The following is an 8,392-nucleotide window of genomic DNA, read 5'->3' on the forward strand; positions in this document are numbered from 1 at the left end:
GATTTGAGGTTTTCACAGCAGTGACTATGAAGAATGCCATATTCTGGGATGTGGTGCCATGTAGATATTGTGTTAACTGACGTTTCGGAGGATAGTATTGCCTCCATCTTCAGGGTATAAAGCGGCCTCTGTAGTCTAGGGGTAACATTCCCATGTTCAAACCCGGCGGAGGTCGTGGAATTTTTAAGGGCGGAAAAATTCAGGGAACAAGTCCTCCAGGAGGGACTTTAAGCCGTGGGTCCTGTGTCGTAGATTTACGGCATGTAAAAGCTCCTCATGTGTCTGGGAGACCTCTGAGCAAAATTAGGCAACAATTTCCCGCCCAAGTAGTTTCCAATGCCTCTGATAGATGGGGGAAATATCAGGTACCGATGGCCGACCTCGTTGGCTGAATGGGGCTGATAGCACGCACCAGTACCGGTAGGGTATGGCGACAGCAGAAATTAAAGGGGGACGCACAATGGACCAATAACTGGTCTAAGTGCATGGGGAAACCCACCTCCTCTATAATAATAATAATAATCTTCAGGGTATAAGAAATCCGCAAGTGATGAACCACTGTGAGCAGGTGGCTGCAGGGTCTGCAGATTCATCGCTCACAGATTTCTTATAACCTGAAGATGGAGGCAATACATTCTTCCGAAATGTCAGTTAACACAATATCTAAATGGCGCCACATCCCAGAAGACAGCATTCTTTGACAGCGAAACACTTCATGCAGTGTTCAAGTTAGAGCAGGCAGGATTATTTAGGACAAAGTTTTCTTCATGAAGAAAATTTGCTGAAATTAAAAGTCCATTCTTAATATAACTTCTGTTATTTCACATTTAGTAGGGGATTTTTTTAAATGTTATTTTCATATTTGAGTAAGGTGTTGATAGGCCGTGCCATAGCTCAAACAGTTTGTCGCTGGCTTCCCACCACAGCAGCCCGTGTTCAATCCCGGGTCTGGTCAAGTGGGATTTGTGGTGGACAAAGTGGGGCTGGGGTGGGTTTTCTCCGAGTACTTCGGTTTTGCTTGCCAATCTTCATTCCACCAAATTCTCCATCATCATAATCACCCGGGGCAGGTACAATAGGCCAATCAGTGGCCGCCATGCCGAGTGGACCCAACTGGACTCCACTCCCCAATAAGTGAATTAAAAAAAAAGTGTTGATATGCTGCATCACTGCATACCACCAAAGAATAAACAGGTCACGATGTTTCAAGTTCTCATGGTAGTGAGAATTAAAAATTATTATCTTTTGTGATGTGACAACAGTGCAGTTCAGTAGAAGGGCGCCAATGTTTCAGAAGAGCCTGCTGCCTGCATCTTCAGGGTAGACGAGTAAATGTTGGTATCTAACTACCGAACTACATAGCCACATATACATAAAGACCATAATCTTGTAACAAACTGCCATACCATCACACATTAAATATTTACATGGATATACTTCAGATGGCACTGCCTGACGTGTCACATCTTCTGTATACCTAGATCAGGCCATGCTCAGCAGAACGAGCAGTGGATTTCGTCAAGTTCACTAACTGAGATAGGATTGTATGGCATGTATAGGATATAGGACAGCCTTAGGTAAATTGCATCACTCTTTCTCCGTCCCACAGTGTAACTGCATCCACTGCCCTGCTACTTCTTGCCATTCTTCTCATGTGCAAATGAGAGGCCACATCGAGAAACACAGCCTATAAATACTACCCAAATGGAGCAGAGTCCATCTTGAGAAGCTAATGGCTGCTCAGTCAATCAAGATATAAATTACCAGATGGTTCCTACGTAACTTCAGGTCACAGTCCATACAACAAGCAATACTGAAGGGCCTACAGAAACACCCTGTACATAACATCACCAACAAAATCAGAGCAATGGAATTTTGTTCATTGTGTGTTGTACCCAGTTTGTCGTTGATTTGACGGATCATATGTTCTATACATAAACTGACCGTAAAGAAAAATACTGAATATATACTCCCAAGGCAGTAATGAAATACTTAGTTTCTTTCATCTATTCCTTTTCAATAATAAAGCATGTATAACACTGTAATCAGAAAGAGGTTCGAAGTTTCGATCATAATTCCACAGACCTGCTCAAGGAATTACAGACATCAATGGTCCAGAAGCCAACTAAAATTTCTTCATAGGTTCCACAAACCAACTCTCATCTGCATGTTACAAACACATCTTAATGTATGCAATTTGAGGTTTTAATGACACTGAAGATTTATGCTGCCATCTTCAGGGATATGACGCACTGCAGTCTGGTAGACTGATACCAGTGTTTCAGGAGAACATAATGCCACCACATTCTGGGTTGAAGAGGGCCAAGTTGAGAAAGTGTTACTGTCCCGTGAGATTTCAGGTTCCCATGACAGTGACTATGAACAGTATCTTCTTCGGGGATGTGATGCAGTTCATTTGCATGCTTGACTTACTGTTCAACCCTGCAGATACAGGCAGTATGTTCCCTAACATAAGTAAACATCTAGAAGACCATACGTCATATCCCATGGGACATGGCTCTTAACTGCTGTTGCCCCACCTTTGGGCCCTACAGTTCTCATTGGCCAGCTCAAGGCCCAGTGTCATCCTCTCCATCCCTGGCATTGATTGGCTACTCTGTTCTTCCTAACCTGCTCTTATCCCCACGCCCCTAATATAATCTGCCAACTTCCCAACTTGGGTCGCTTATCATGAAGACAGAGGTGGCATATTCCTCTGAAATACTGGTAACCACCTACCACTATGAGTAGTGTCATGGCCCACAGGACCACAACAGACTTCTTGTTGTGTTTTTAACGTTTTATGAAGCAAGCCTGCACGCAAGTTTCTGGAAATTTATGGCAGCACTTTTACACATACAAGATCAACTGTTTTGTCACAACAAATCATGCCCTTGTTTGCTCCAGACATCTCTGCTCCCGTTCCTCATTGCTCATATCGGGAAATGCATCTTAAAATGAAAATTATACTTTACTATGGAAAATATATTGCTATGAATACAGTCAGGCCAATTTGGGCAACAAACTGACTAGGATAGAGACTAAACGATGAGGGTTTGATTCTCAGTGGGGGAAAATATTTGTTTCCTTTACTGGGGCATCCAGATTGACTTTTGATCCCAACCAGCCTCCTAACCAAGATATACTGGGAGTTCCTTCCTACGGTTAAACTGACTTAAGTATAAAGCTGACCACTCACCTCTGCCTAGTGTCAAGAATATGTGGATCTATACCACCACTTTCACTGGAATGCTGCTTAATTAAGCATGTGGAGGACTTCCATTTTATTTTACTTTCATCTCCACTTTTTGTCCATGATGCTATTGGGTGTTATACATGGAACAATGAACTTCTAGTCTGTATCTGAGGAGAAAAAATTCGTAGGATTTGTGTAATGGAAAACACATAATATTAAAATTAGGAGAATATAACTGAAGAAAAATTTTCTGTACTTAGAAAACTTTTAATTTAATTTAGCTATAATGGTGATTAATCATTAAGTGTGTTGCCATGTTTTACAGTTAACTCTCTAAGACAATAACTCTGGGTTAATGTTTTGATGTAAACTGGATAAGAGCTTGTAGATAATATGGTACTGTTGTTAAGTATTAGCTGTCGGATTCGTGTTTTGTAAATATTGCACGTTCAGAGGTTCAGTCTGTATAAATACACAACATACTCTATGGATTGTTTAAATCAATGTAATTTCTGTTAATACCCATTATGCTTCACAGGTTTGTAATTCTTTCCTTTTTACAGATGTCAAACTGGAAATGCTGCTTTTGTAAGACTTATTATTTTAAGGTACATGAATAAAATTGTAACTAAATTTAGAAATTTCAATAGGAAAGCATGTTACTTAGTGTAGATAAATGGTAGTATATAAAGAACAGGATTTACTTTTAAGAAAAATAATAAAAATGTATTTTGGAAGCTCATTCAACTGTTGTAGAAACAAACAGGCCTAAGAATGAATGTGGACTTGAATGTATGCACATAACCCAATGTTATATTGAATCTAGAAAAAGATATGTTGGAATATATTTCAAGCTATGAAGTGTTCATCAGTGTTGGTTCTATTATTCATACATATTTAACCCAATAATTTAGGATGGCCAAACATCCAACTTTCCCAAAAATGTCCTCTGATCAGTCATTGATCCAAGCAGTGAAAGCTTTAAATCCTACAGTGTGAAGCCACCATTTTAGGTTATCGGAACTACTCTCCTCCTTCCTTCATGAGTAAATAAAAGCTCCCTACATATAGAAACCTTTGGCTGCCATGACACTACCATACAACTATCTGTTAAAATGACAATAGCTGATAGTAAATGCAGTAGCATAGAAAACCCCACAATACTTCCCTCAGATGAACTTCAAACAATAGAAATATTTCATGTGAAAGCCCATTCCTTCCTCTAAACATTCATTCATTCATTCAATCAATCAATCAATCAATCGATTTATTTGTTTCAAGAATCCATATTTGGTGATACAACCTACAGATATAGAACAAGTCAGTAACTACATATTAATATAACATATATTGCACCATAGCTCAAGTGGTTAGTCGCTGGCTTCCCACCGCAGCGGTCAAGTGGGATTTGTGGTGGCCAAAGTGGTGCTGGGGCAGGTTTTCTCCGAGTACTTCGGTTCCCCTGCCAATCTTCTTTCTACCAATTGCTCCACAATCACCCTCACCTATCATCTGGGGCTGGTACAATATGCCAGAAGTGGCCGCAGTACAAGGGACTTAGTCCCACCCCACTAGCAATAAAAAAAATACAGCATAATTATCACGCATAGGTCAACTATCCTATAAAACTTAACTACCTGTAGATTTCATACACATCAATCATAAAATACATCATCCCACTTACAACAATTGAATAACCAAAAGAAAACCTGTATCCAAGGATTTTTTTATAGATTAAGTGAGGACAAGATGTTTGTCATAATATAAAACCATAACACACTCACTTAAGAATTAGAGGGACATAAATTCATCAATGGAATAAATTGAATGTTTCAACATATAAGATTTACTTGAAAACATTTACTGACAGAAATGTTACAACAGGAAATGGCTCTTATTCATATGAAGATTACTCATAGTAGGAAATTAAAAATATAGAGAACACAAAATAAACTAAAAAAAAAAATAGTGTTCTATGGGATATGCTTCAGCCTGTACTTACAAGTTTTGGATGAAGAGAAACCATGATGTTCTCAGACATATATACATCAAACTGCTATAAAACCAGCCACACACTGAATGATGTTGCAGTTAATTCCATTTCCTGGTTCAATTATTGTGATTCATTTAATTGGCCACAGTAAGAATTTCAGTAGAATCTGCAAGCAACATCTGGGAAAAATAAAAATGTACCCTCTATGTAATGACAGGTAATGGTTTAATGCACAAACATGGTACTTACTTACGTATGGAGCTGAGCCCTTCTTGAGGAGAAGCCAAATCTGCAGCTATTCAAGAATTTCCCTGCATTTTATGGAACCCGAAGGTTCATTACCCTGTTCACAAGAGCCCTCCACTGGTCCCTATTCTGAGCCATATCAATGCAATCCATACCATCCCATCCTATCTCTCTAACTTCTGTTTTAATATTATCCACCCACCTACCCCTTGGTCTGTGGTAGGATTACTTACTGGACACTGCCACCTAAAAGGACACCTTTCCAAACTGGGACTGACAGAGGATCCAACTTGTGAGAGGTGCTTACAAGAAGATGAATCAACCACACACATCTTATGTGACTGTGAGGCTACAGCTTATTTAAGATATGGCCACCTGGGTCAATTCTTCATGGAACCCAGCGACTTTTATGACACCCCTGTAAACAAAGTCCTACATTTCATTCGAAGTGTAGGATTAATAAAGAGTTAATCCAAAGGGGAAGCACAATAGACCACTGAAAGTTGCAGTGCAAGGGCCAGTTTTATGGCTCACCCCTCATATTCATACTCATACTCATATGCCTTGGTCTTCCCAGTGGACTCCTTCCTTCTGATTTTCCCACCAATATCCTATATGTATTCATCTCCCCCATTCATGCTACATGCCCTGCCCACCTCATCCTCCTTCACTTGATCATTCTAATTGTACAAACGTGGTAAAAAAAAAGCTTCAAATTGGTGTTTGAGTTTTTGAACAATTCTTAAAACTCTATAACTAATTAGATTCCACAATTTATATACTTAACGTACAATACACTATTTTAATGAGGTTCATGAGACACAGCAAAAGAATTCCTGAGATGAGAAGAAACTGCAGAACAATGAAAGCAAGACAAAATTAACATCACTAACTTCATAAAGAGATGACAATTCCTACATTATTATCAGGGCCATTGACATGAAACCTGTTCAGGGATTGTTCTGGGTGAAGGAGCAGAGGCTATTACAATCAGTCCTTGTGGATGGCGAGGCAGGGGTCCCATTGATGCACTGGCTGATGTATCCCCTCCATAAAGAATTCCCTGGACTGCTGTTGCCGGACCTGATGCACCATGGCAGCCTCGACAAACACGTGAACAGGTTTCCTTTCAGCTGCCCTGATATATGGAAGCCATTTTGGGTGCAGGAAAACACACCATATGAAGAATAACAGTGTGGTGTGCTGCCTAGGACCGGAATATTTTGAATCAGAATGCATCCATTGCTATACAACGGCTAGCAATTGCTAGGCAACGAAGCCTAGGAAATCATTGCCCCGGAAATGAAAGACTAACAATGGAGTTTCCATCATTACACGCGAATTGTTTGAGGCAGACATGTAGTCCTGCATTTGTTGCTTAACAGCAGGCAGAATTAACCCTTCGACAAGGTATTCCCTGTGCAGTCTGAGGGCAAGTTATAACAGTTCAATATCACCCAGAGACCAGCAGAGTTTGTATTCAACTTTAGCAGGAAAGAGTTATTATCCGACTAGAACAGAAGCGTTGTGTAACACTGGAGAAGAAACGTCTAAAGGACATGGAGTATAACTGTAAGTGTGAGCGTAAAAGCGTCTGTCCAATAAAGGTATTCATTCAAATCCGAGAACCCACACAATTTCTTGTCAGGTTTCCTAGCAAACACACGACAATAGCATAAAGCAAACATTTCAGGCATATAAGAATTTGTACAAGGTTAGATAAAAGCAATGAAGGTATTAAGACTCATTAAATGGAAAAACTGAAAATTACAGCATCATTATCTATAAATTAATGACAGATTTAAGAAAGAGGAACTGGTAAGCTCAGTCAGTAGTGACTAGACTGCGTGCTGAATAACAAGGGTTCAATTTCATGCAGAAGTACATTATCCTCTTTACCACGGTACCAAGACTGACTGTGAGGTCCACACAGCCTCATATCCAGTGGGTACTGGGGTTTGTTCCTCAGAGGTTGTCGGAGTGCAAAGGTGACCACTTAGTTCTTCTAATGCTGAGACTGAGAATGTTTGAAGCTATACCTCCACTCCTCTACATCTTCATGGCATGGTGCTTAATTAAGGACATGGATAATTTTACCTTTGGACAAATTAATGATAGGATATTCATATTACATTATATTATCAACAGACAGTAAAAGGGAATAAGATAACATAGCAGTGAGAGTATTACATTTTAAGTTGGTTTCCAATAAACACATTTCATTAATTAAAAATATAAAATAACTGATTACAGTGTGACTACAGTACAAATCTTTTCATCCTTGCTGACCTTGAATTCTGATTATAAGGTAAAAGGTAAAGTAAAGATATCCCTGTAACAGAAAGTGAAGGCCCATATGGTTGTGAGACATCAAGGCTCCCACACTTTCTAGACAATCCGCTCACAGATGGCAGTGAAGTTGCCAGCCTTAACTACCAGCCGCCCTTTACCCCAGGAATATTCCTGTTACTCATCTTTGGTAGAGGCTGAGTCAAACCCAGGGCCATAATGCAGCTGGAAGGAGTAGGTCAACTGAAAAATCCAATGACGTCATCGGGAATTGAGCCCATGATTTTCTGGCTTGTAGCATAGTACCTCAAACAAATACTAAAATTGTATGATTTTAAACATGAATAATTTTAAATTAGGTTACATTCATTGCTGTGTTCTTGCTTCATAATGAGAAACAAAAACTGGTGTGCAGAAGCACAGAATGTCAATGGCATTCTCATTGCTTTCAGAATCAAATCTTAGAAATCTCTCCTTTACGAGTCAGAAACTTAGCAAAATGGTCTGATTCTGGTCTGAAAAATACAGAAGAAACACAAACAGATATAGACAACCTGTCAACATCATACATTCTAAGTTAATACATAGAGCTAGATACTGACATCATCATTAATTATTCAATTAAAAATATACAGGGTGATTCTTTTAAACAAGAACCTAATGTTAAT

General features: G+C 39.4%; 1 long non-coding RNA gene across 3 annotated transcripts; it reads right to left on the reverse strand.

Annotated features, from left to right (window-relative positions):
- Positions 1-1,084: 1,084 nt before the first annotated feature.
- Positions 1,085-7,504, reverse strand: LOC117282818. Of its 3 annotated transcripts, none has more exons than XR_004513709.1 (3): positions 7,353-7,504; positions 5,199-5,368; positions 1,085-3,363 (listed from the first exon to the last, which is right to left on the reverse strand). It is a non-coding gene; the product is annotated as an uncharacterized LOC117282818 (long non-coding RNA). The 3 variants fall into 3 exon arrangements; XR_004513708.1 differs by having other exon boundaries at positions 7,343-7,504; XR_004513707.1 differs by having other exon boundaries at positions 7,335-7,504.
- Between the last annotated feature and the right edge of the window lie 888 nt (positions 7,505-8,392).

The sequence above is a fragment of the Cryptotermes secundus genome, unplaced genomic scaffold (assembly GCF_002891405.2).
Source record: "Cryptotermes secundus unplaced genomic scaffold, Csec_1.0 scaffold632, whole genome shotgun sequence".
NCBI classification, from domain to species: Eukaryota; Metazoa; Arthropoda; class Insecta; order Blattodea; family Kalotermitidae; genus Cryptotermes; species Cryptotermes secundus.